This window comes from Natator depressus, chromosome 4 (genome assembly GCF_965152275.1).
Source record: "Natator depressus isolate rNatDep1 chromosome 4, rNatDep2.hap1, whole genome shotgun sequence".
NCBI classification, from domain to species: domain Eukaryota; kingdom Metazoa; phylum Chordata; order Testudines; family Cheloniidae; genus Natator; species Natator depressus.
This window is the reverse complement of record NC_134237.1, coordinates 95,749,841-95,777,252: the sequence shown is the minus strand read 5'-3', so window position 1 is coordinate 95,777,252 and position 27,412 is coordinate 95,749,841. Positions and strand designations below refer to the sequence as shown.

Sequence of the window (27,412 nt, the reverse complement as noted above, 5' to 3'; positions counted from 1 at the left end):
CTATAGAAAGCAGGTGAGAGGCCTATAACTCTTCTCCCCACTGTGCCCCTCCGCATCTCAGCTACTCTTCTCCAATGCAGCCTCAGATAATAAAGATTGGGGGGCGGGGGGGGAGTAGTCATCTGTCTACACTGTGACAGCCCTTTTTTTTTTTTCTCCCCAGGCTGCCAGTGAATGGAAAAGTGAAAGGAGAGGGTGGCTAATTTCTCCTTTCCTTCCACTAACTCAGACCTCATACCTTAGAGCTGAGGCCAATGTAGCAGAGACCTGGGCCAAGCAAATTGGAGTGAGTGGAAAGGAGGCAAAGAGAAAATGAGAGGGGAAGAGAACTGAGGCAGAGGAAGATTCAAGCACACTTTGGGAACAAGAACAAACAGCAGGAGATTTGAGGGCTTCTCTGTCCCTAGCTACAGGAAGGAAAACAAATCTATTGCCCTTCCCCTTCCAAAACACTGCCAGGGGTCTTCTATCTCCCTGGCATCCTGCTCAAGAAAAGTGCAGGAAGAAGAGGGGTTCAGGATGGGGAAGATTGTAGGACCTTTGGGGGTCATATTTTCAAATAAACATCTGTAACTTTAGATTATCTGAACACCAAACATTTAGAAGCTCTTGTAAGAGTAATCATTTGTAATAAGAGTAATACACAGCACTTTTCATCATTTATAATTGTTTGTGCTGATGTAGTTCATGGTCCCTTTGTGTGAGGGGCTGTATGAAGACAGTCTCTGCCTTGAAGGAACCTACAGATGTGAGCATGTGCAGGGTCAAAGGTAAAACAGGAATAGACCAAGTAGGCAACATGCTTGAGGTCATGTTGGATGCATGAGGAGTTAGTTTTTGTTTTCCCACTGTTTTACCCTTTTACTACTTAATATCTAATCCTTGTCTATTGTACTTTTGCATCTTAGCAAGGGGGCCTGGAGCCTAGGATAGGTTTTTTATATTGACTGTTACCAGTCAAACAAAAATGCATTATCACTTGCACCAACAGATGCTTTTTAAAAATAACTTAATTTCAATGTTTGTTTTAATCATAGTATGCTTGAAAGCTGACTCTATTCTGTTTCTTGTCTTCTCAAATTTTTCGTTTTGTTTGTCTTCTACCTGTGTCTTTTTTTTAATTTAATTATCTCCACAAAACCTGACATTGATTCGGCTGCTGCTGTACTCAGACTGCAGCCTATCGTGCTGACCAGTATTGCTTCATTGTTTACTCTTACTCCCACACCAGCCTGGCTGTAGCGATCTATTGTCTCTTGTTTTGTTTAGATTTTAAGCTCTTTGGGGGTAGGAACTGTCTCTTGTTCTGTTTGTACAGTGCCTACAGAAGTGGGGTCTTAGTTTATGACTGGGGCTCCTAGGTGCTATGATAATACAATTAATAGTAATATTCCTCTCTCAAATGTGCTCTCTCCAGATTAAACTCACCCTCTTGACCCTGCCTGCCCTTAGTTGGCCTGGGACTGTGCATAATTTGCCCTTATCCTGTTGCTTATCTCCCTTCCACCCAAATTTCCCATTGTGGGTGGGTAACAGTTACAGGAAAGAGCAAATACTATTAATGTTTCCAAAGATCAAGTAGCTTTTGCTGCTCTTCCCCCCCCTCACCAGTGGCTCTGCAATTGCTTATTGCTGCTTCTGCTTCTCCAGTGTGGAAAGAATCTCACTAGGTAAAGGAATTAAGAGGTTCCTGTTAACTTACATTCACCATAATGCTTTAGAGCTAGCATAGCAGCCCCAAGATGTCCTGCTTATTTGTTCTAAATGTTGTGTACCACCAAGTGCTGTAGTTAAGCCATATCATAAAAATAAAAGCCATCACCACAACAGTTAACGTAAAGAATTAGGAGTACCATTTGTATATTAATGCCACAAGGAAACATTTAATAGGCATGTGTGCAAGTTTATCTTTTTAGTATGGCATAGTACTAGTGTCATGTTAAAATGTCAGCTTTGTGTAATTATTATATGAGAGCTTAAAACAGGAAAGGGGTTAGGTTATAGCCACTCTTTCTTTTGGTGGTGGTGGTTTGCTGCATCAATGTTGGCTTGAAAGCAGTAATAAAGCTGGTCTGTAGATGGCAGCATTGGAAACTATTACAGCAGCATGTAACAAGCCTTGAGCTAAGACCCTGAGCCAGCTGCACGGTAAGCACATACTTAACTGTAAGCATATGAGTAGTCCTGTTGCCTTCACTGGGACTACTCATAGGCTTAAGTGCACTTATGATTTAGGGCCCTGCATGAACGTACTATCCTCAACTTAGGTAGAGGTTAACTCATTTGTAGGGCCTGATACAATGCCTGGACAAAGCTCCCATAGCCTTCAATGAGCTTTGGATCAGGTCCTTACTTTGTCTACCCTAGGAACAGAGTTGCATCTGCCCTCAGTTAGTCTATAATATTACATAATGTCCATACTGCAATTGCTAGCTAAAATTGAACTATCCCTTTTGAGAGTAAAGGGAGAAGAGAAGTAATGGGGGACCATGGCAGCATGCAGCCTTTGGTACACAGATCACTTTTGCTTGGCACATAAACACAGAAACAAATATGCAAGAAAGAAATCATCTGAAAAATGGAAATAGATTTTGTGTGCCATTTTTAAAATTTTCTCTGCTGTATCTGAAATCACAATCATTCCATGTCTCTAACCTACAACAGGTCTTGTGCACTGTTGTGTGTTTCCTTATCTTGTTCCTCTCATCACTCTCCTCCATGCCAGACTTTTTGACACATCATATGCAGATGCCGAGGACATGAATAGGAAGATTTCGCCCAGTAGCTGCATGCCTGATTAGCCTTATCCCTGTTTGCCAACTCCAGCCACCTGCATGCTGAACCATCTTGCTCAGGAAAGGTTAGTTGTGGTAGTTGGATGAGAATAAAAATACATTGGGAAGGGTTTCTTTGTACCCTGATCATAGGAATTAAAATATCATTCATGGGGTGGTGGTTTGTTTAGTTTTTCATTCTTGTGTGTAAAGATTTAGATGCCCACTAGATAACTGCAACGCTCACAACTATCACTTCTACATAAGCCAGACTCCTTGCAGGAGTGGATTTAACTGTCTACGTTTATTGACCAGCCCCCTGGCTGGTTGCTATTATAATAGAAGGCTGAAATGCTGCTACCATGGTGTAGCCAGTTGAACTACACCTTGTACTCTTGAAATTGGGGCAACTGCTCTGTTGTCTCCTCCTCCTCCCCACACTCTGGGGCGCTGCCTCCTGCTGCAGACTGAAAACAGAGCCCGCTTGGGTGCTGCTTTTCCATTCTGACCTTCTATAAGACTAGCAGCAACTGCTTCTAGGAACTGACCCTCAGGGAGAGGCCTGTGGATCTTCCCAAAGATAAAGGGGTTCTGGCTGGAGAGGAGCTCCTGTTTGGAGGAGAAGAGGCATTTGCAGGGGAGCTGGACATGGTGGAGCCCCATTTTGAGGGGAGATAAGAGGGTAATCCTTCTCTGGGTCCAGAAATTGAGGTAAGGAGAGTTTCCCCTGAGAAGGGGGAATCCTGCTGGAGATGGCAGGAGAAGGAGGTGCGAGACAAGGGAGCGCATGCTTGGTAAGGGAAATGGGAAGAAGAGTTTCAGAGTAGCAGCCGTGTTAGTCTGTATTCACAAGAAGAAAAGGAGTACTTGTGGCACCTTAGAGACTAACCAATTTATTTGAGCATAAGCTTTCGTGAGCTACAGCTCACTTAGCTCATGAAAGCTTATGCTCAAATAAATTGGTTAGTCTCTAAGGTGCCACTAGTACTCCTTTCCTTTTTGGGAAGAAGAGTGAATCCTATCAGGAGCGGGGAGGGAGAAGAGTTGGGGAGCCGTGCCTCTTGCTGCTACAGCTTTGCTTCCTCCTCCCATCTTTCCGATGGCCCTGCATTCATCCTATGAACATCACACCGTGACTCAACATTAGGCTCCCCAGTTCATTAAAGGGTAACCATGCAACAGAAATCTGGTTCAAGACAGAGTCCAGCATATGAATGAAAATCTAAGTGAGCAGCTTAGAAATTACTTGCCTATGTCATTTTGTTTAGATGAGAGTAGCAACATGTTTGATAGCATCAAAGCTCATGAAATGAAGCTGGAAATATTCAAGAAAGACTTGGACAGGGGAAAGCTAAATTACTTCCCGTTGTTGAGGAAACATCTGGAAAACTCAGCTGCTTTCATGGACAATGCTGGCACCAGCAAAGAAATACACCAACCATATTTTGATATAAATAGGAAGTCAAGGGAAATGTTTTCAGAAAGTTCTGGCAGACAAATGTTAGAAATTAGGGGTCATTGATGTATGAGCAGCCATGATGAAAATCTTCATAGAAAGAATTACAGATGCTATGCAGTAACTGCTGTCAGAGTCAGTAAGGGTATTATGTGAGTTAAAGGTCTTTAGCTGGACCATTAGACATTTCTCTGCTTCCCTGGTATTGCAGAGCTGGAGCACACAAATAGAGTTAATAACCAGGCCTTAGACTAGGGATTTCCCAGGTGTAAAGTGCATGTGCCGAAGGGTGAAAAGTGGTACAGAATGCGTTTAAGTGGCTGGATTTATTTGAGTTCTGTGGGAGTCCTGGAGAAAGACAGAGACTCCAGGCAGCTGCTCTGGGGACAGACTAGTGAGGCCCGACCTGAGGCTTCAGCACACGCAGTTTGTTTCCACTGTTAGTTAAGGAAACATGACTTGTGCACATTTTGTAAATAAACAAACTACACAGATGCCACAAAATACTAACTCTGCATCTTTGATTTCTACTCCAAGCAGGAAATTGTCCTGCAAGTCTCCAACACCTTCTACTGCCCAGCGGTATGAAAATACAAGCCTAGAGTTAAAAAGCTGCCTTTCAAAATTCAGCAGCAAATCACGCTGACTATTGGAAAGCTGCCGCTGCACTACAATGTGCCATATATGAAAGTGAGCACTTCTTTTGTAATTTCTTGGGGTGAATATGAAAAAGGTTTGCCATTACTGGAATAGGGGCTAGTGCACATAGATAGATAGCCATGAATATAGTATGAATGGAAAAGCTTATGGTGCTTGGAATAATGTTCTCCTTTCCTGAGGTTATATGGTTTATTACCCTCCTCCTGCCTCATCCTCTCCTTGTCTCCCATCTGACCTATCTCTTTCTAATCCCCAAAGAATCAATCCTTCTGCCTTGTCCCCTGAAGAGGCCTGTAGTGTAACAGCATAAATTTCTTCTCCACATGCTCCAGAGACTGTGAGGATCGTAGTTATGCAACTACCTCTCCATAGAATAGAGAACAGTTTGGGACTCAGTTTTGGCTTCTCTGTATGAAAGAAAAGCATTCTGCCAATGAACCACTAGGCTAACAGTAGTCACTTTTTAAGAGATGACTGGCACAGCTAATACCTATTGTTATCATACATTGCTGTAAAAAGTGATGCAAACACTTTAATTTATTAATTACTGCAAAATCCTGTTATCTAACCTGTCTTATGCACACTTGGCCTGGTTAGGTAGTTATGGTTTTGTGCATACATGCAGTGCTTTTTTGATAACTGCTGTGGTTTTGTACATTCACTCATGGCTGTGTTGGCAAGTCAAGTTTGCATACCATGTATTTTATAATTATAGTTTCATTTGTACAGCACAGCTCTCTGTGTCAGCTGCAGGGATTTAGCTTCCCACAAGGAGACGGAATATATTCCTTTGCTGAACGACAGCTATGTTGTTTACAGTACGCCTTTGCCACTCCTAGGATTTGCAATAGGGTTAGTCCCAGGGGTGCTGTGTGACCTCTGCTTGTGCCTGAGATTGCAAGTGAAAATGTGCTGATAGGAGAACTAAATGCTCACAGTCAGCTTGAAGAAATACAGGGAAAATTAATTTTTAAAATGGTCAGATTTTTAATGCCTGGGATTTTTTTCCCCCCAAGAGCACTAGTGAAAGGCCAGATTTGTTCAATGTAGGTTCCCTTTTTCCATCCTAGGCGCTTGATTTGGCTGGCATATTTGAAAGGAAGAATCATCTCATGAACTCTTCCCTTCTGGAGTTAAATCTAATGGAGACAATAAATAATGCTTGCTCCAATTATGGTAAAAGTTAACCCCATAATAAAATGATCTAATATTACTGAAATTAATTTGGTTTATGAGGTTAACTTTTACTATTCTTGGAGCAGCTTTTATTTATTTTCTCCAGGAAAGTCAATTCCAGAAGGGCAGAACTCATGGGATTCTCCTTTCAAATGTGCTAGTGAACTTAACAGCCCCTAGACTGGAATGAAAGAACCTGTATGTACACCATTCAAGGCCCTGATTCAGCTTCAGCACATGCTTAGTCCAATTGACTTCAGTGGGATTTAAGCACATATTTAAAGTTATGTATGTGCTTAAGTGCTTTGCTGAACCAGGGCCTTCATTTATGATATGACTGCATCTGCTTACAGTTGGGATCAGACTGTCCAGTATTTATTTGGGCAGAGATCCCATTGCCTTACAGTGCCTTGGGACTCTTAAAATGGGACCGGACAAAGTGCTAGGAAATTGGGCTGATCCTCTTTACAAAATTATATAAATTGAAGTACATCAAATTGGGATAGCTGTCCTTAGAATATAAATTCTTTCAAGATTTCATATCCTCATTCATCAGACTTCATTACCACAGGAAATTACAGTTAAGCTGCACGAAAGCTTTTCATGACTAAAGTCAATGTTTATAAAATATAAGAATGCAGAAAATTCAAATCTTAACAATGCAACTGTAGTCTGAATTATGAGTGCACAAGTTCAACTGTTTTCTAAAATATTTTTATCACAACTGTAATAGGAGTTTGTATAAATAAAGTATAAATGCTTAACATATTTGGACACTGCAGTGCTATAAATGTAGCTTGTGTGTGTTTAAAAGGACATAGGCATGCATGGGTTGCTGCCTCCTTTGTTCAGAGAGTCAGAGATTTTTGTACTCTTCCTTGGTGTAGTGACCACCAATGGAGCAATTTCCCTCTGCCTGCAGGGTTTGGGTTTTTCATAAGAAATCTATAGGGAAGCTTCAGAAATAAGCTCTTAAAACTCTTTAAGAAACAAAACTACAAATTGGACATAGCTTATGTTATGCCGACATTATTCTTAAACATTGTTGCAGGGTCTCATATTCTTCCCATCCTTCAGCATTCAAGCCAGTGATAACAAGTTTCTTGTCAACAACTTTATATGCGCCTCAAGTACCAACGGGTGAAGAAAAGGTTTGTACCTAAAGGACAAGGCTGCTAGTAATGAGAGGTGGGTTGCATGACTGGCTCTCACTTCAGCTTTTCTTGTGTGACCTTGGAAAAAGTTACAGACTGGATCTTCGCTCCACTTTTCTCACCTGTAAAATGGAGCGATAATAATACTTAGAAACATCATAAGGGTATCTGCTTCAAGGCTCAATTCAATTATGTTTTGAAAGCACTTTGCTATCCCTGGTTGGAAGGTGCAATGTAATCACAAAGGTTGAGGCAAGAGAGTTTGATTATTGAATTTACATGCTATTTGCATTTTAAGCCAGTAGAACTCCAAAATTCTGGAAACTAAAGCTCATTACATTGATTTTTTTCCCACATCATTTTTCTTTGGGGGGGGGGGAAAAAAAGCACCACTTAGGAAATTCCAAACAAAAAGTTATGTTCGGAGAACTTTAAATTTGAACAAGTGAAGAAGTGCCATATCAAGGCACCATGCACAATTTTAACTTTTCCCTCTTCTGTGTATGTACTAGAACCAGACATGTGTGTGTGCTGAACAAACAGAACCCATTATTCATTCATTCATGAAAAAGTGTTCGGTATATTGCACTGAGCATATTCTCCAATGTAATAGCATAGTAATAGAATAGTAGTGAAAATGCTAGCATTTGTTGGGTTTAGACTAAAATTACATTAACTTTTTTCATTACTGTAACACTATCATTAGTGTTACTATTCTTTTTAATTATTACTTATTTGACTGCAAATACACTATTACTTTTTAATAGAACTAATACTAAATATTTTGCATTTGAATGCACACGTCTGTTAGCTTATATAAATGTTCAATTTTCAACGTATGTTACTTGTCCAATTTGAACTATATCTATGACTTCCAATTCAGAAGTTTACATGTATGAATTCAATACAAATTCATACTTCTTAAAGAAATAATTTATTATTTGAAAGAAGTGGGCCTGTTTCTATCTTCAGTCATTCCTGGGTAAATGAGTAACTTCATGGATACTGGTATAAACTGGTCTGCAATCAGAATTAGTATGTCTAATACTTACAGAAAACAATATCTGAATGTCATAAGACAGTTTGAAACAAGGTCATAAAAGTGCAAAATAGATATGTATCACCGTTGTTGTACATGGAATGACATCTGACATAGTTAAACAAGAAATCATAAAACATACCCTGTTAACACAGTTCTGCACATGTATTTCTCTTAAGATACACCCCTGAATAGTAATTTTATTTTTCTGAAAAATTGAATATACAGAGCTTAGGGAGAGGAAAGGTTATTATACAAGACCACTAAGGGCCAGATGGAGAGGGGCTTAGCATCCACAGCCCCCATTGAAATCAATGAGGTCTGATTCAGCTCTGGTTAAAGGTAAAAGGAATCTTCACTGGGAGTTGGATGTGGCCCTGGGATCCCAGCAGGTTTTGCAGCAGCTCCCAGGATTTGGCCTCCCCTCAAGACAGACATTCTAGACAATTGTAACAATAAAAGTAGTGTAAGGGTATTACAGTGAAATACATGACTACCAGCTGCTACACAGGTGTAGCTAAGGATGTAGAAAAAATGTACAGGGTCATCAAAACGCTGTGAAACCTACCCTGCTTAGCTTGAGGAATCTCTGCTGAATAGACGGTGTATAAGTCTTCATCCATTATTACTATGATGCCCTATTTTACCAAGTAGAAATTCTTCTTTAGTTTCACTCGTTTGTTGGTCCATTACATACGCCTGTCAGAATTCCTTTGTTCTTACTAATCCCTTCATGTTGTTTAGGATTCCTTGTGCTCCTGCCCTGTCTTCCCATAGTTTGTTGACTGCTACTCCCTGCATATCATTTTCCTCCATTCCATCATTTCTGAATACCCATCTGTCAAGGCTGATTCCCCACCCTGGTACTTTGAGTGCAGAAGGTGGGGGCCTGCAAGGATTTTTAAAAATTAATACTTGCCACTCCAGGCTGGTGTTAAACTCCCAAGGTTACAGCTTTTTTCTGATCTTGGCTTGGTAAATGCTGTCACCACCCAAATGCAAAACCCCTTTTCGGAAGGGGCACTTGGGAATTCCTGTGGGGGTACCCTCTAGTTCTTTCACCTCCCCTCCATGGAAGAGCTGAGAAAGAAAACAAAGGAAATTAGCTGTTGTCACCAGCTAATTAAACAACATATGCACAAACTTCTTAGGACACCAAAAATCCAATCCTGTTCTTAAAAAAAGTAAACTTTATTAAAAACAAAAAAAGAAAGAAATACATCTGGAACTTAGGCTTTTGCTAGATTTTAAAAGAGCAATTCCAAAAATTAAAAACCCAAAATAGCTTTCTTGGGGGTTCAGCTCAAAGGTTACAAGCATCTAGGGTTAGTACAGAAGAATCCATTAGCCATAAGAAATAAACAGAAATAAACCTAATTGCATCTTTTTAAACATTTCTGATCTATTTACACATTTGGGGGTTCCAAATAAGTAGTTCTAGGTATGATCTGATGATCTATGATCATAACTGGCTTAAAGCTTCTCATAGCATAACTGCTCCCTGTTCCCCTCCTTCCCGGAGAACCCCAACAGACAAAAAGGGGAATTTGTCAGTCGCTAAGGTGCCACAAGTTCTCCTTTTCTTTTTACAAAGGGGAAGGTTTCCCCCCCAACCCCCATTTTAAAAAGTTCTAGCATTCCCAATGTCTCTTTTGGTCAGGTGCCTACTCCCTTTCCTTTAGCTGGGGGACTTTTTTAAACGTTTACAGGTAAAGCAAGCAGAGAACAGCTACCAAGAGGGATTTATAGCTAACTGGCTGGCTGGGTGTCCATAAAAGGGAGCTACCCCCCCCCCCGCCTTTCATTTATCACACTATCTAATCATGTTCACCCTCCCACCTTTTTTCAGTCTGTGCTGTCAAGTCATACCCTTCCATCCTGGCTAGTATCTTATGTTCTGCTTGTCTGACATTTTTCTTCTAAAGGGCTAACACTTGAGATTTAGATTGATTTTTGATATAGCCTTTCTTTGGTGCCTCGAGTGTACACAGTTTACATTCGGTGTATGTGGAATCCCTTGCTTATATCCCTCTCTTATCTTCAGCTTCTTTTTTACTGATTGATGTGCCAGTTTTAAAACAGGACCCTGAATACAAGGAAAACAGCATTTATTGTATTTTGTCAAGCTGTTTTTCTTTATGAATGCTCAAACATTCCTTTCAGGTTTTCCTCATCAAAACTATCATCATCATAAAATAAAACCAACTTTAGTGAGTATGTTTAGTATACTGAAATACCTGCCCTTTTTATAGAATTGTGGCACCCTGCCTGAAATCTTGCCCCCATTGAAGTCAACAGGAAAACTTTCACTAAGGCCAGGATTTCACTCACTGACTCTGTCTAGAACGTAACTCAGCCAAGCTAGGCATATAACTCTGCATTCCCCTATAGGATCAGCTTGAAAGGGGAGAATAGTTCTACTGTGCACTAAAAAGAAAATCAGCTTCATTGAAAAGGTTAGCACCCATGCGAAGGACGGCCTGTGACTTTGTTAATGCAGAGGCAAACCGTTGCATCACTGCAGCTCTCCAATAAATGTAGTTCTACAGTCAGCATTCGACGAAACCACTCGTTTTCAAAGCAAGCTGTCGCCGACGCTTTCAGAATGACTTCTGTTTCGTCAATGAACCACAGATGCAAGTACTAGAAAGGGTTTTCAAACCCACTGCCTGTCTGTTTATTTATTGATTCATTCTTATCTGGAGGTTAACAACTGCTTCTGTGTGCTCTATTTGCATATAAATTACGACAATTAAAATTCACAATAGCCAATAAAGAGAAAGTATATACTGTGGTGACCATTAAAACCTGTCAAATCTTCCTAAGATAACTAAGTAGATAAAATCATGTGATTATCTAACTGCATATTTGTTTTGCTAACGGTCAAAATTCAGCCACAAGATATTTAGCAGCAAAGTGCTTTTGAACACAAATGTAAAACCTTCCTTATATAGTTAGAATAGGCCTATATTTTCTGAACTGAAAAAGGAAGGGACAGTAGAAATTATTTGAACACATTGAAAATGACTTCCAGAGCTACTGCTAATGCACACTTAATGCATTCAAATACACCACTAGTGCTCATAATATGGATGGACTGGCCATGCATTTCATAGTTCATTTTAAATTACAGCTAATTTGAAAAATGTCCATGGACTATTATGCTCTTTTTGTATACAAGTCTGTTGTACAGAAATCTGTGCATGCAGTTTTTAGACTGTAGTTAGTAATGTGTTTCATGGCTGACATGTGTCTCAGATGTAGACTTTTCATGTAGGTTACTAGTCTGTGGAAGCCTGCAGGATTGGACACAACAGATGGATAGATATAGCACAGGTCCATCTTCGGTCACATGATTCATTGCTATTGGGTCACACAGCATGAGGTCGTGTTATATTAGCTTGTACACATAATAGTGTAGCGATCTTGTTCCAGAATAGTGTACTTCAAGAGCCCTCCTCCTTGGTGAATCGAAGCATACAGGAAGCTTCACAGTAACCAACTTCCATCCTACACAGTCTATTTCAGTCTACAAGATTCAGCCCAGATTCAAAGTCTTAGCTTGAAGGGAGAGTACTCCAGACACATACAATAGGATTAGATCATTACAAGCTGTAGTTAAAACCAAGAATTTTTCACTTTAAGATTTATTGGAGCTGAACCCAGGCTGTAAAGTTTTGATCCAGAGCCAAACACCCCTGAACTCATCTTGAACTCTTGCATCAACAAGATGAACGTAAGAGCATTTATTATGGAGAGGCAGTAGTCTCTCCCAAGTTAAAGACCAGATTCTGACACACCCTTATTCATGTTGAGTAGCATCTTTCTCCATGAATGGTCCCATTGACCTCCAGGCTGCTACTCAAATTAAGATGCCCCTCAGCATGAAGGTGTCAGAATCTGGCCCTCAGGTTGCATCCAGCTTCCATTATTGCCCACATAATTTTGGCCTGGAAATGGGCTTGGCCTGAAAATTGTCACATTTACTCTGAAGATGAGGACATGTCTGTAAAGTTTGAAGAAAAAAAATATATAATTGTTTCTGAGCTACTGGTCATTACAAAAAAGTTACCCCAACTTGAAATTTTGACTTTATGTAACATTTTTGTCTTCCTTGAGATGGCATATCACTACCCTTCAAATTTTCCGTGTAGCTAAATAACCTTGAAAATTCATGTGCCATTTATATTTGAAGGTTAGATAATGCAAGGCTATTAACAATTTTGTTGTAGATAAGTTTTTGGGTCCTAAATCCTGCTCCCTTTAAATCATGGACCCAATCTTGCAATATATGACAACAGCGGGACTGTGGGAAGTGTCAGATACATTTATGTGGGAGTCTGCTAACAGCTGGCTGACATTTAGAAAGAACAGAGGCCTGAAGGACTTGAGTTTCTGCCTTGTCTCTTTAGGTATGTGTTTTAATTATTAATATTATAAGAGCCTCTCTATAGCTAAGGTTGTAACCACAGTCATATTGTAATGTAAATTTTGATTCCCTTTGTCATTCCAAAATCCTTCCCTCCCTGCAAAAAAGTCTACATACTTTCAACATTTTAGAGTTAAGTCTCATTGACAACCAGAGCACTTTCTAAAAATGTTGATTAAATTGAGGAAATACTTCTTGAGATGAAGAGTTTTAAATTGTTTCTTTTTAAATGTCTATACAGTGTCTAGTTTTAATTTGTGTTCCGCTTGTGTGCAAAAAAAAAAAAAATCCTAGTATGCATTACTATTTGAAACAGGTAGATTTTGACATTGGCCTTTGCAAGAGCAGTTTTCATGGACTGGAATAGTAACAGTAACAGTAAAATAGTTTAAGAAATTGCTGTTATTTGAAACCTAGACCTGATCTTCTGTCAAGGAAGCTGCTGGAAAAAGAAACATGGCAACAGAGACAGTTTGAAAACTGAAAAGAAAGTTCCAGAAGTAGGTAAAATTACTCTGACAGAATTCCTTACACAATGACTTCTTGGTTGAGAGGGACTATGCATACACTAGCAATTCTTTTTGCAAATTGGGCAACTGAGAAACAGAAGATGAAATCCTGGCCTTGAAATCAATGGCAAAATTCTTATAGACTTCAAGAGTGCAAGAATTTCACCCAGAGAATTTAGGCAACTTGCTAAAGGTTAACTAGGAAGCTTGTTGAGATGATTAAGCTAGATATTATTCACAAACCTCTATGCTTGCAAATTGCTTCAAATCACCGTTGGTTTAGTTGCACAATGGAGGTCAATGCTTGTTTACCTATCTTTGTAAAATATTTCAAAATCTACAGCTGAAAACATACTATGTACAATAACCATAACCCAGAGAGGCAGTGAGTTAGCTAAAAAGCACTGTCGTCTATTGGCTTAGGCATTAGCTATGGAACCCAAGGATGCAGGTTCTAGTCCTGATGCATAATTTGCTATTTACCAATTTCAGATTGAAGGTACGCTGTGCTGTGCACATGTGTAACCCACACACCGTCTGGGTGTGGTGTTCTGTCCCATTTAGTAGCGCCAAGACCACTGAAAGAGTTAAGAGTCTGCTTAACAGCCAGTTGGCTTTTAGCTCATGCACTAAGCTGCCAAGGTCCCCGGTTTGATTCTTATGGTATTACGCTATTACACATGCATGATTAAGTCAGCTGTACAGTGCTTACACCAGTTGAAGTCAGTAGCAAAACTCCAATTGTTTAAAATGGTGCAGAATCGGATCTTGGGTCTTTGTTTACCTGTACAAATGGGGGGGGGGGGGGGAAGAAGAGAAGGGGACATTCTCCAACAACAAAAACTGTTGCCAATAAATAATTTAGCAGAGAAGTTGTTCAGTGACCACAATGTACTTGTTTAAGTAGTAGAAGGGAAGGATGGTCTTGGGGTTAGCGAGCTAACCCAGAACATGGGAAAACCAGGTTCAGTTCCCTGCTCCCTAATAGACTTCCTGTGTCACCTTGGGACAATCACTTAGGCCCAGATCCTAAACAAGTATTTAGGTGCTGCTGAGGTGTTCAAAACCACCCCTGAGCTGGTGCCTAAGTTTCCTTGAGTCAGCATTTGCAAAGCTGCGTAAGCCTTGATGCTACCCCACAGCTAGCAAGCAGCTCGTTGCCCTGTCTGAAGCCGAAGCCCTGGAGGCCCCAAACTTGGATTCTCAAACTAGGCAAGGGAATGCCTGTCTTGCCAATAGGGCCAATCCCATAGGCACGCTCAGAAAATGCCTAAAACCAGATGCTGCAGCAGGAGCGCTGGATGCAGGCCACAAATAGGTGAGTGTGGGAGAGCAGAACAGTATGCATACAAAAGATTGGGAGGCACGTAGGGTCACATGCCCCCTCAGATTGCTTGGTCACATGGTGTGGCCCCCATGTGGAGCAGCTGAGCCACAAGCTGCGTGGGGCAGGGAGAGGCAGAAGCAGAGAAACAGCTGGGAGCTGCATGGAGGGGGTGCTGCTTTCCAGGAGAGGGGGAACTGCCAGAGGGCTGGATGTGGCTCAAGCTGTTCCAGGATTGTGCCCTCCACTGTCAGCAGGCACGGGTCATCTATGGCCTGAGGGCACAGAGAAATGAAGGATGACATGAGAGAGAGGTGTCAACAGTAGTCTGAGACAGATGTTAGTCAGCTGCTAGGACATGGGCTACCAAAGCAACTAACCTGGCTTAGGTGCTTAACTCCAGAACCAGAAGAGGGTTCACAGCTGAAGATTTGAGCAGAGGAAGGCACCTATCTCTGGCCCATCAGCCAGATACACCAGGTCAGCTGCTTAGGCAGCTAAGCCTTCTCTCCCCACCCTTTCACTCCTGGCTAGTTTATGTGGCTCCCTGCTTGGCTTCCGAGGATCCTTTCTTAGGTGCCTAACTCTCCCCAGGCATTGTATGGGGAGCCTGTATTCCTAGCCTGGGGTTGAGGGTTCCAGTATCCAGCAGGCCAGCTAGGGGTTAGGTACTGCAATGCTGAGCTGAGCAGAGCTAACACTCAAGTACCTTTGAGGATCAGGTCTTAGTCTCTTGGATTCCCATCTGTAAAATGGGGATAACAGCACTTCCTTACCTCACAGGAGTTGGGAGGATAAACACTCTGAAGAATGTGAGAGGCTCAAATACTCTGGTAATTGAGGCCAAGTACGTACTTAAGATAACTAGATATCAGATATTTACAACAATCAAGTACTTGAAAGCAAGACAATTAATAGTTGAGCACATCATAAATCTTACTCTGCCCACATAAACAAATTCTTTATACTTGCAAAGAATAATGTAATGCATATTTCAACACAAGACCTTTAACTCTTATCCAAAGTATATTCTATTCTTTCATCGGTAAGATCAAAATATAAACAAAGCATTTTTTTGGGAAAAAAATTTATTATGTACATGTATTGATCAGCCTCTAAACGAAGTCTACATGCATACAAAATTTTAACATAAATTGATGTTTTACACTTTTCCTATTCAACTACACAAAGCACTATTCTCAAGTAATACTGTCGCAATTAAAAATATTTCCAAAAAATTCTATTTGGCTATTGCTTAATAAGTTCATGTTTCCAAAGTAACAGCATTCCTTAAAAGAAAATTTAGATATCAAATCAAGATAAACAAAAATGTTAACAAAAAACCCGTGGGCCAGAATTAAGTTGTGCTGTGATGAAACATGCATAGCTGTATGGTTGATAAGAATAACGTGTTTATGTGGGTAGTGTGAGATTTATGATTGTTTAACTGTTCATTTACTTGTTTTTATGTAAATATTTTTTTAAATGGATGTGCTAGGTAACTATAGTGTGGTCACCAAACAACCTCAATTGCTTTTGAAATTATATTTTTGTTTTTGGAGTTAGCATACATAATCCAGGATATCTCCGTTTCCATACTTGTGCAGGATATTTTTGTTAGTAACAGAGCAGGGGTCTCAAAGTCCTGACCTGCAGGCCATCTACAGCCTGAGAACCTCCCCACTGCGGCCCACAGAGGAGCGACCCATGCAGCCAGGCTGCTGGCTCTGTCTGCTGCAGGTGCCACCCGCCGCAGCTTCCATTGACTGGGGGAGAGGAACCGAGATACCATCACTAGTCACCAGGTAGAATCAGCCATGGAGGCAGCATCATTAGTTGCCGGGCAGAGTCAGCCATGGCAGCAGCATCACTTCTCCCCGCCTCCCCCCCCCCGCCCACAAAGAATATAAACAAGTACCAACCACAACTATCTCATGCACACCTTGCTGCAATCCTGAAGGTTTCAACTGCTCAGTCACTGAGGCCAAAACATCAAACTGACAGAACTGAAGCATTGCCAGGTGTCTGGCAAACACTAAAAACTCTCTGGCAGGCAAAGAATTGTATAAAGTTGTATGATGTATTTTTTATTTCAAATTTTTTAGAAATAATAAAACTAATATAAACATTTTCTTTTCTGAACACCATCTTCAGTGACATTATTGTCCCGCTGGGTGGCTTTGAAGACTGGCACTGGCCCTAAGGTAAATTGAGTTTGAGACCTCTGAGTTAGAGGAAGACTGACATTTCTCAATGAAAGGTTTTGCTCAGCAAATTTGAACATCCCTTCCCAATGCTGAAGTCTCCCAGTACTGGGTTTACAATGGCGCCATCACACCAGACCTACACTCAGAAGGGGCCCATTATGGTTGCCAGGCAGGAGTGCCAGAAGCTCCATAGAAGTGTGGGGTGGCCATTGGCCTCCTGCTCCACCCCTCCCCCCGTGGCCCAGCTCTGCCTCTTCCCCCAAGGCCCTGCTCTCCGGGGTGCTGGAACAATTTGTATAGTGGGGGTGCTGAAAGCCATTGACCAAACTGTAAACCCTGTATATGATGAAAACTACTTCAAGCCTGGGGGTATGGTTCCGGTTCCAGTTCCAGTACCTATGCCTGCCTCACTCTACGTCTTTCTCCAAGCCCCATCCGCCGCTGGCTCCTCTCCGCCCTCTTCACCCCTGTTGTTGTCCTTAAGGCAGGAAAAAAGTGGGAGGGCACCACTTTTAAAAGTGATGGGTCCATGGCCCCCCTCCTGCCCCGAGTTCCATTGCCCCTATTGCCAGGTGTGCAGTTTTCAACTGAAAAATCTGGTGAAAAAGCAGACCTGGTAGTGTCTATTGCAATCAGCCTCCTTGCCAGGAGAGCAGGATGAGCAGCTGCTGCTGCCTGGAGAAGCTGTGGCTCAGCTGGAGAGAACGAACGAACTGGCTCACAGTGACCCAGCTCCCGCAGAGAGGTAGGTACTGGCTCCACACTGCCCCCGGGGGGTGGGGGAGAAGAGAATCCTGTTCCCCCACCCCACTGTGCTTGCCCCCAGCCCCTGCCTTGCTTGGGAAATCACACACACACCCCTGCCCCATGGGGGCCCACAAATATGTTTGGTGCCAGGCCCACAGAAGATCAATCCATCCCTGAGGTCTCCCCAGAAGTTTGGCCCTTGAGTATTCTAGCCGCCTGTGCTGAATGGACTCTGGCCATCCCAGAAGTGTAGAGAAAGCACTGGCTCCTAGTTTAGCAGAAGGCTCCAGTTTCTCACGTACTAGTGCAGCCTCACTGTTCAAACTGTAGTCAGCCCTAGCGCTGAAAAGTGCTTCACACTGTTGGTCCATTTGAATTTCCTCCTCTACTGTGAGGAGGGTCTGGCAGATGGCATTGTCAGTAGCTAGCTAGTGGTAGCCCTGCAGGGGCCATACAGATTCCAGTTTCCCATGCCTTGAGATACTGGCAGACCTCCCCAAAAGCTCCAGGGACTGATTTTCCTCTCTCCCCCTTATAACTTTTTTTTGCCACATCCTACCTAAAAAGTAGCTTGTCTGAGAGATTTTAGATGAGGCTTCTTTGAAAGCTCTGAGGCAGTGCATAGAAACAAACCTGACACTGAAAAAGTGCATTTAAGTAGTTATTCAGTGCCACATTAGACAGGTCAAAGTGACATGTCGCTCTGAACTTCCTAAAGATCACTGGAGCCAGAAGTTTGCTGAGGTGCTGCTGCTGAGCTTCGCAAAGTTTGCCAGAGCACTGACTGGCTCAGTTGTACTGTTCCAGTGCCAACTTAGACTCACACACCACAGTGGAGAGGTTGCCATCTCGCAGACCTTCCAAGATCAGTTCTCCAAAACACCGAGCCATGTCATCATCTTGATTGCATGGTGACCTATTCATACACTAAGCAAATACAGTCCCATCAGCCCCTGAAGGCTGGCATTTTCAAAAGCACCAAGGGGAGTTAGGTACCCAAATCCCAGTTAAATGAGAATTGGGCAGCTAACTCCTATAGATTCCTGGGGGCGGAGAGTCCAAGTGTCTGGACAAGGCTCATCAGCATGTGGAGTGCCTGGGAAGTGCATATTCAGTAAATACAAATATTTAAAAAAAAAAAAAAAAAAGTCATGAAGCAAGATCCTTCCCAAGAGCAATGTTTTACAACAAGATGTTCAAAAAATCCCAAGTGCTGGCTTGGATCCCTGAAGCATCTAATGCCTGCTGCAACCAACATGACAACTCTACATCAGATGGAGTATACAAGAGGGACTAGACTGGCCAGCTGTTTCCCCAAACCAGGTCTCCAGGCCACACACCAAGTCACAGATTTAATGTTCTCCTCAGATTTCAGGCTGTCCCAACAGCAGCCATGAGGGGCCTGGGAACAAGAACCAACTAGTGCTGATGGTCATTTAAATGAAACTGTTTCCAACTCTTCCTCTTGGCCAATTTCAATTTTCTTGACCAGATCCTCTATCTGAGGCTCTGAAAATGAGCTCTGGAGCCTCTGAAACTGGGAACCATTCCAGGCACTCTTGCTGGCCAGACACAGACATAATTAAAATTAGTAACAGTAAACAATAATAAGAAACCCATAAAAATAGCTTAGAGATTTTCCTTCATTTAAGGGCAGCCTCAGCGAGCTCTGCTAGCTGCTTACTGTCAGACAGCAGTGATTTTTTTGGCACTGTCAGTGCTATTAGTTTGGTCTGGGTGGGCAGTTCTCATTGAATAAATCATTTCCAGTTATATGCAGAGAGTCAAAGGCGTTTAATATTCTTCCCTTGGAGAGTTTGTCAACTTTCAGTGAGATTGAAAAGGAGAAGCTACCAGTGAGGCAGATTCCAAATCTGAATGTGACAGACATAAATAAGTCAAACACATACTAATGTATATTAACTGGAATATATTAGCTGGCTGACGAATTTTAGGTCAGGAATGAGATAGAGAATTAACCTGGACCATGCTGTTAGTAGGAGAACTCAAAGACAAAGAGAATAAAAATTACAAGCCATATAGGGTCCAAATTCTCAGAGGTGCTGAGGGTCTTCATCTATATACTGACTTCAGTGGCTGGAGCGCTCTCAGATCCTTGCAGGATTGGGGTGTCTAGGTCTTGTCATTGGCAAAGGTACCAGAGATTTTAGTGGGACAGGCTCAGGCTCCAAGAGGACAAAGACACAAGAAATTAAAAGCAGTTCTTTAGAAGCAGTTCGTATCACACACTTCTGTAGCACCTTTCATTTAAAGATCTCAAAGATACTGCACAACATTTGTTTAGCTTTACTCACATTGGGCAGTACTCTACTTTGAGTCATCACGAGCAGCTCACACCATCAGTGGTCCTAAAGAATCAAAGTCTAAGGGTGGCAGAATGAAGCACCACATCATGCCCAACAGGTACTGTGTGTAAGGGACTTTTAGGGATCATGTCACATATCAAAGACATGCAGCCACTTTTTGGGTTGGACACAATATTTTACACTTTACAACACTAGTTTAGGCCAGGTTGTGAAAAATACAGTATCCTGTTGAATAGAAATTTAAGGTAACTAGAATATAATGACCTTGGTGGGAATTTGGTCTGAACATGGAGGTTCATGCCCTAACTCTTGTGAAATGTGCCAACGAGTCTTTAATGATGAGTGGTCAGGATGGGAGTTCAAAAGATAATACTAACACTAATATGGTACCTCCTAACACCATGCTGGGGATCTGACCCAGAGGGGGAAATTGCATCTCCTGAATCACAAATACCACTTTCTGCAGTACCAGGGTATTCCTTGGTTGTCTTCCATCTAAATACAGAGTCGGCCCAACATTGCTTAGCTTGTCAGCGCTGACAGAATCTCAGCGCAAGAAGGCAAATCTGCAAGATGTAAATTCACCTTAAGTGTCACGTTACACTAAATCCCCCCCCCCCCAAACTCCCAAGCTTTAGAAGTATATTCAGTTGTTGGTAACTGGTTGGGTATCATCCTTTAGGAACGTGCCAGATACAAGTGTAATCTTCGTGTGTGTTCTTGTGCCAGGGAAATGACAGAATTGTACTAGTAAGTGAATTGGATTAAAATATCTAGCCTGAGTGTTTGAAGTTCCTATTTCTCTTCTGTTTTCTTTACTTTCTCTTGTTCACTCCTTTTGTTTCACTGTATCATCTCTGGTCTTTCATCTTTCACTTTCAACTTCATGCCATTATCTCTTTTGTTCTGTCCTGTTTCCTTATCTTGAGCAAGCCCACATTCCAGCAAGTTTTGAGTGAGTCAACATCACACCAGCAGCTCATTGGCCCAACTCCAAGTACTGACTCTTCATACAGTTCTTCCCACTCTTTTAATCTGCTCTGCAATGAAAGCTATTAAGAAAAGTATAGAGACTATGCCATTAACCAGCTCTTCCTAGCTTTACTAAAATTAAAGGTTGAAGGCAGGGGGTGGTGTTTGGATAAAAGTGGACAAAAAAAAAATACTAACAGTATGGAGCAGCTATCCAGGAAATTAACAGGAGTGTGATGGGGTGGTCCACTCACCACTAGATATGGTACCTCCTTCTGGCCAGTTTGGGAAAATAGCTCACAGGGTTAATGCCTCTTCCTGCAGTTGCATGCTGTCTCTCTACCTCTCTCTCTGGGTCTGCAGCCCTTCTCATTCCAGGGGCTGTTGGGGCCTCTTCATGACTCAGTCCTCCAGGCAGGTCATTCTATGCATTTCCAAGACTAAAGTCTTCCTTCAGCAGTCTAGGCAGTCTTCCCATTCACTGCCTTGTAGTACCGCTCCCTCAGTGGCTGGCAGGGGAACCTAGGCCCGCCCTCTGCTCCAGGTTCCATCTTAGGGACCCTCTAGCCAGCAATTAAGGTCTGTTACTTTCTAGACCTTAATGCCTTTCCCTAAGCTCTCTCTGGGTTTGCCAGCCCAAATACACCTCTTTTCTCCCAGAGCGTGATTGCAGACTTTCACAGCAGTCCCCCTCTGCTCCCAGGTTCCTGCTTTTATAATCCCAGCTCATCTGGTTCCTTCTCAGCTGGCCTTCCTCACTCACTCAGGGTATTACTTAGTCATCTGATTCCTCTCAGCTGTGGCCTGTTGGGTTAATTATTCCCCTTCTCAGTCTGCATTAACCCACTCCTCCCCATCACAAAGAGTAAGCACTTTATTTACTATTTCTTCTAAAGCAATTTTAAAATCAGATGGAAAGTACATGGGTGCGTGAACATGGGGTTAAAGCGGAGTGCCACCATCATGTAAGCCTTCTTGTTGCTGGGCCAGGGGATGCACAATGAAAGACAGAAATTTTATGGAGGCTCAGGTCTGAATCCAAAATCACCTTTCTCCAGGTGTAATTTCCTTGTAGGAATTTCAGATTCATCCTAACTGATACCAATTTGGCAGAATTCCCTAGCCACATTCATTCCATGCAGTTTCAGAAGCAATAAACTAAAGTTCACACTCCTTCTCAGAGAGGAACATTTTAGGTGATTCTTGAGTGCTGTGACTTTAATTTGAATTGAAAATTGGTGGAAGAATAAACAAAGATGTTGATTGTTGAGATGGCAAGTGGTTTGGATGGCGTCTTGGAAAGGCACCACATTTAGGTGGGCAGAAGGTAAAAGGGGTTATGAAACTGGCTAGATGATTATTTAAACTACACATTGGAAATCTGGATTCCTGTTCTGAATCTGGCAGCACTTGAAAGCCTTGTGCCCAGAATCCTCAGATTGTAACCAAAGCCCTAAATGAGAAGAGATGGCAGAAAAGAGACTCTTCAAAGCAGGACAATATTGGAAAAAACATTCAAAGTTTGAAGAAAACTGAAAAGGAGGTTTGTCACTTGTTCTTCTGGAGGCCTTCCAGCATAACACAGGGAGATAAAGCTTTTGTCTTTGCATTAAAAAATTACTCCCACCAAGGCTAGACACCATGCTGGCAGATACACTAATCTATGAGCACTGCATCCTCACCAGTGTGCCTTTATTTAAAAGTCGAAGAAGATAATTGATACTAGTGAACAACATGAGAAGTCCTGCTTTCCTTCGATCTCTGCCCCCGAATTTAACAAGCTGTTAAAAGAGTGAGACAAAGAGCAGTTGTAGAACTAACCAACTTTGGGAAGGTGATACAATGTAAGAGACCAATTACTTCCACTAGAGCCCTACCTACTTCATCCTTTCCTTTTCTCCCTGCTTTATTTTCACTTCATTATTCATCATTTGTATTAGAGTAGCACCTAGGAACCCGAGTCATGGACCCCATTGTGCAAGGTGCTGTACAAATAGTCCCTGCCTCAGAGTATTTACAATCTAAGCCCTCCTCTTGTGTTCACATTTACCTTTTCCTTCACCTTAATATTTACGCATTGCTCTTCACTTCTCTTTTGGTCCCTTTGCTTTGCTTCCACCCCTGTCCTTCATCTGGGCATCTCCTTTATTTCTCCCTTTCTTTATGTTAACTGCTCCCTATTTCTCTTTAGACTCTTTTTGTTCTTTCCCTCTTAAACCTCTTAATTTTCTTCCTTTTCTTTTCTGATTTTCTTTTTGCAATTTTTCTTTCCCATCTGTTCCTTTCCCTTACATGCTTGGCTCTCTTGCCCCCTTTCCTTAGTCTGCCCACATAGAAATTATTGAGCTTCCTCACCACCCACCTCTGTTCTCATGAAATACCAGACAGACTCCAAGCCAACAATTGTACATGGTGCATTCAAGCAAAGGAGAAAGACGGGACACATGTTGGAAGCATAGGTGGGGTCCAGGTTGTTTTTTAGGTGAGACTATATCATGCTTTCATGCTCTGTGAGGGGAAAAGAGCAAGAGGAAAGTGAAAAGGAAAAGAGGGTGAAATAATAGTGAGGCAGGTTAGTAGCTAGAAGGGGATGGAGTTGAGGGGCTACGGTAGGGAGCAATCAGGATTCTTCCATGACAAGGAAGGAGATGGAGTTGGAATGGGCATGGAGGCGAGATCTAGTATGTATAGCTCTAGAGGACCTATATATGTACAAATTAAGAGCTGGAGAAGGGATGAATTTAGAAGGGAGTCAAGAGCTGCAAATAAGTGACAAGGTTTATGGCAGTGGGGTTCAATGATGGCAGGAAAGTTGTACGGCAATGAAGACAGCAGAACTAAAGAAGAGAATGAATTGGTAGCAGAGGAAATCAGTTGGCATGGTGATGGGACTGTCTCCAGATGTGATCAATGGCATGGCAGCAGGATCAGATGAAGCAGGTTTTAGGTGTGAGCCAGAGTTGAGGGGAAGAGAAACAAACTCTGTGGCAGGAGAGTTGGGCAAAAGAGTCAAGGATAGGTGAGAGAGAGAAGAGTGGAGGTACTCAACAATTGTCACCAGATGAGAGAGCAAGAAGAAGGAACTAAGAGAGGCATAGAAGTGCTGGGCATTGAGGGACTGGAGATCAGGAGAGGGCTGAGTGAAGGGGTGAAGGCAGGTAGGCAAAACTGAAAGAAAAAAGGTGGTGGAACTTGGATACTGAGATACCAGAGAAGAATCAGAAGAAAGTTGTCAAATGGTTCCTAGTGTGAAATAACCTGGGTTCTATTGTCTAATGGTTCTTAGTATGGAGAAAGCAGAGATAAATTAGATGGATGAGTCTTTAAAATCATTCTAAAATGCCAGAACAGCAAACAAGGAAAAGGAAATAGTGGAACCATATGAAATATCTCCCCATTCATGTAATTTTCTGAATGCTAGAGAACATTGATGCCACCTCTGACAATATGCTATCCAGTTATAATAGTCTAGAGGGGAATGACTGTGATAGAAGGCAGCATGGCAGAAATAAACAAACAGGTGCAGTCAGCCAAATCCTGCACTACAAATGGACCACAACAGATGCTCTGATTAAATAAAATGTCAAGTTGCAACATTTGTTTAGTGACAGAAGAACCCAACATGCTACCATGATCTTAGCATTATTGATCTTCATGAGAGAAAATCTGAATGTACTGATTTTGTAGAATAGTGGCTTCAAAAGAGCTCCTAAATTTAAACAGTCTTGCTTCTTGTAGAGTCCAAAATCCTTTTCTGGGGTTAAGTATTATTATTGCAGCATTTTTCAAAATTATTGTTAAAGTTTAGCTCTAACATTCTTCTCAGTCCTAGTTGCTGTTCCTAGAGTTCCTCCCTATGAACTACTCAGATCTCATCCTAGATCCTCTCTTTCTAGACAGTCACACTCACCTTCCTTATATCTAACTGGGAAAACAGGCTCTGTGATTCTGTGAGTTAGCAAAAATCACTTAACATTTCCCAGCAGGATCAACATCTGCCAGCAGGGTGGGATTTTGTATGCAAACACTGCTAGCCTGTTACATGGATATTGTGGGGTAAGGTCAGACCCACCACGATACAGTTCTATTTCATTACATCCCTGCTCCCCCAACACCACAATTTAACTTTTACGTAGGGTAAAAAATGAATGGGACAGTTCCCCTCACCTGGTAAGAGAAAAATAAACGAGGCACAAGATCAAACTGTTCCGAAAGACAGAACAGAACTCCCTTCTGCAGAAGCCACCCCCACCAACAAAACCCCGTCTTTTAAAATATATAAAGGTCTCCATGTCTGGCTTCTAAAGTGATCGTTATGGGGTGGAACAGATTCTTTCCCTTTACCCAGACCTTCTCCTATACCCTGTCACACTATACATTTCTCTGTAATGAACACGATTATTTTCTTTTAAAGTGAGGCTAGAAAGAATGGACCCCTACACAAATAAAAAGAATATGAAGCTTAAAACCTAAACCTATACATTTTCTATAAATTTTTCTTTCTCTAATATGTGCATACACTAGTCTGTTAGGATAGAGCTGCTCATGAATACTGAGCTGCTAACATGGATTTTATTAAAAACAAATAAAACCAAAGCATTTGTTTTAGAGGCAAAAATCACATAAGAGTTGCATGGGCTTTGCAAACAGCTATAAAAAACAAATGAGGTTGCTTTTCACTGCATCATTTTAACACCAGGAATGGCAATGAAGTAGTGCTTCTGGTTCAGTAATAGCATACAGTGGCTTTATCACAGCACCGCTGGATTTCTCCAGGTTGCTTGGTTTCATATTTTACCTCCTGAATCCATAGCCAAGATGGTTAAAAGGGGGAAAGAAATCTGAAAACCTTTAGATGATATTCCACTCTACGGAGCCAGGCTTGACGCTGTATCCCACACGAGGGGTAGGGCCCGAGAGATGGCGTTCGAGAGGCTCAGCAAAAGCTGTATAACTCTACTGGCAGATGGAAGTAAAAAACTAGCCTGGACTGCAGCTAGGACTGTGTTTCCATGGAAACAGAGAAGCAGAGATACTGTTCCGTACTTGACTAGCAAAGATAAGGGGCCCAATCCTGCTGCGGTTGAAATCTATGGGAATTTTTCCATTGACTTGAATGGGAGTAAATTTGGGCCCATTAAAAGGCTGCACAGTGTTTATTTGTAGTCATAAGCTTTTCACTGATGTAAGCCCTACTCCTCCAAAGATTTATGTATGTCCTTAAAGATAAGCAAGAACATAAGTGTGGGCAGAATCAGGGCCTTAGTGAATGTATAATATCTGCACTGGTATAAATGAGAGCTGAATTTGTCCTAGCCTTACTTTAAGACAATGTAGGTGCTGTTATCCTCTCCATCAAGCTGGTTCTGTATAGAGTAGAACAATGGCTGTACAATAATATACTTTATTTGTCTAATGGCATGTGCAGAAATGATGCATTGGCAAAATCATCTATGATATTTGATATTAATCAATATAAAAACTGTTGGAAAAATAATTAGTCATATAGTTATTGTAACTATTTTAAACTTGCTATTCTATTGAGACAATGGGAAACTCATTCCACTCTATTTCTGATTTACATTATCCTTCCTTAAATGCTTCAGGAATATAAATCAGAAAATAATTTTGTATTAATATGAGTATCCTAAGATACACTCACATTTTGCCTTAAAACTTTTTAGACTAGATTACCATTAAAATGGATACTACTTTCCAGTTTTAATCTTAGGGAAAATTCCTAATAACTTCATGTACTAGTGACTGTTTTCCAGCTAGATGTGACAGTTTTAGCAAAGTTCAAATGTTAAACAAAGACCCACAACAAAGGACACAAAAACCTTTAAGAGATAGAACTTTAAAACAGAATTGGCGTTAATTATTCCAGGGTACATAAACTTTCTCAGTAGAAGGGTTACCATTTGTGATATGAATAGAGCAATACAAGTGAAATTTCTCCAAGCCTTTGAATGAGGCAAATTCAGGCCTGAAATGAGACAGCTGAGGTAGTACAGTCCCAACACCTTTCTCCCTGCTCAGCTATGTTCTTTAGCTAATACTTCCTTTGCTGACAACCATCATTTTCTGAAATGTTGCCATTGATAATTAAAAAACCCTTTTCATATGATATAATCATAAACATTTGTATATGTAGGTTTCCAATATCCAGATACATTTTGTTACTGCATGTAAATGTAACTAAAAATTGTAATTTAGGCTCTGATCCTTGAAACACTTATGCACATGCTGAACAGACACATTGCTGTTTCTTAACAGATGTGTAAATGTTTGCAGGATTGGGCCTTAAAAAAAAAGGCCACTATGAAATAATTTAGGTCCCACTTCAGCAGTCTTATGCACATGTTTAACTATAAGCATGAGCAGTCCTGTTAAAGTTGGGACTACCACCATAGCAAGTTAAGCATGCACGTAAGTCTTCATAGAGTAGGACCTTAGACTTTGATTTACAAGAGAAAGGGAGAAAGAGGGTGATTGTGAATATTGAACTGTCAATGTTGTTTAAAGGGGAAACAATCAACATGAAATCTAGTTAATTTTAAAAAGATGAGTTAAAAGTAGTTTTAGGTACTACATCTACCAGTCAGTTCCCTTGCAAATTTTCATAGTTTTACAATCCT

The 27,412-nt window shown here is 41.5% G+C and overlaps 1 long non-coding RNA gene across 2 annotated transcripts; it reads right to left on the bottom strand.

Annotated features, from left to right (window-relative positions):
* Window positions 1–7,139: 7,139 nt before the first annotated feature.
* Window positions 7,140–25,724, bottom strand: LOC141985931 (uncharacterized). Of its 2 annotated transcripts, none has more exons than XR_012639068.1 (3): window positions 25,624–25,724; window positions 9,179–9,339; window positions 7,140–7,342 (listed from the first exon to the last, which is right to left on the bottom strand). It is a non-coding gene; the product is annotated as an uncharacterized LOC141985931 (long non-coding RNA). The 2 variants fall into 2 exon arrangements; XR_012639067.1 differs by lacking the exon at window positions 25,624–25,724 and adding an exon at window positions 21,029–21,338.
* Window positions 25,725–27,412: the final 1,688 nt, after the last annotated feature.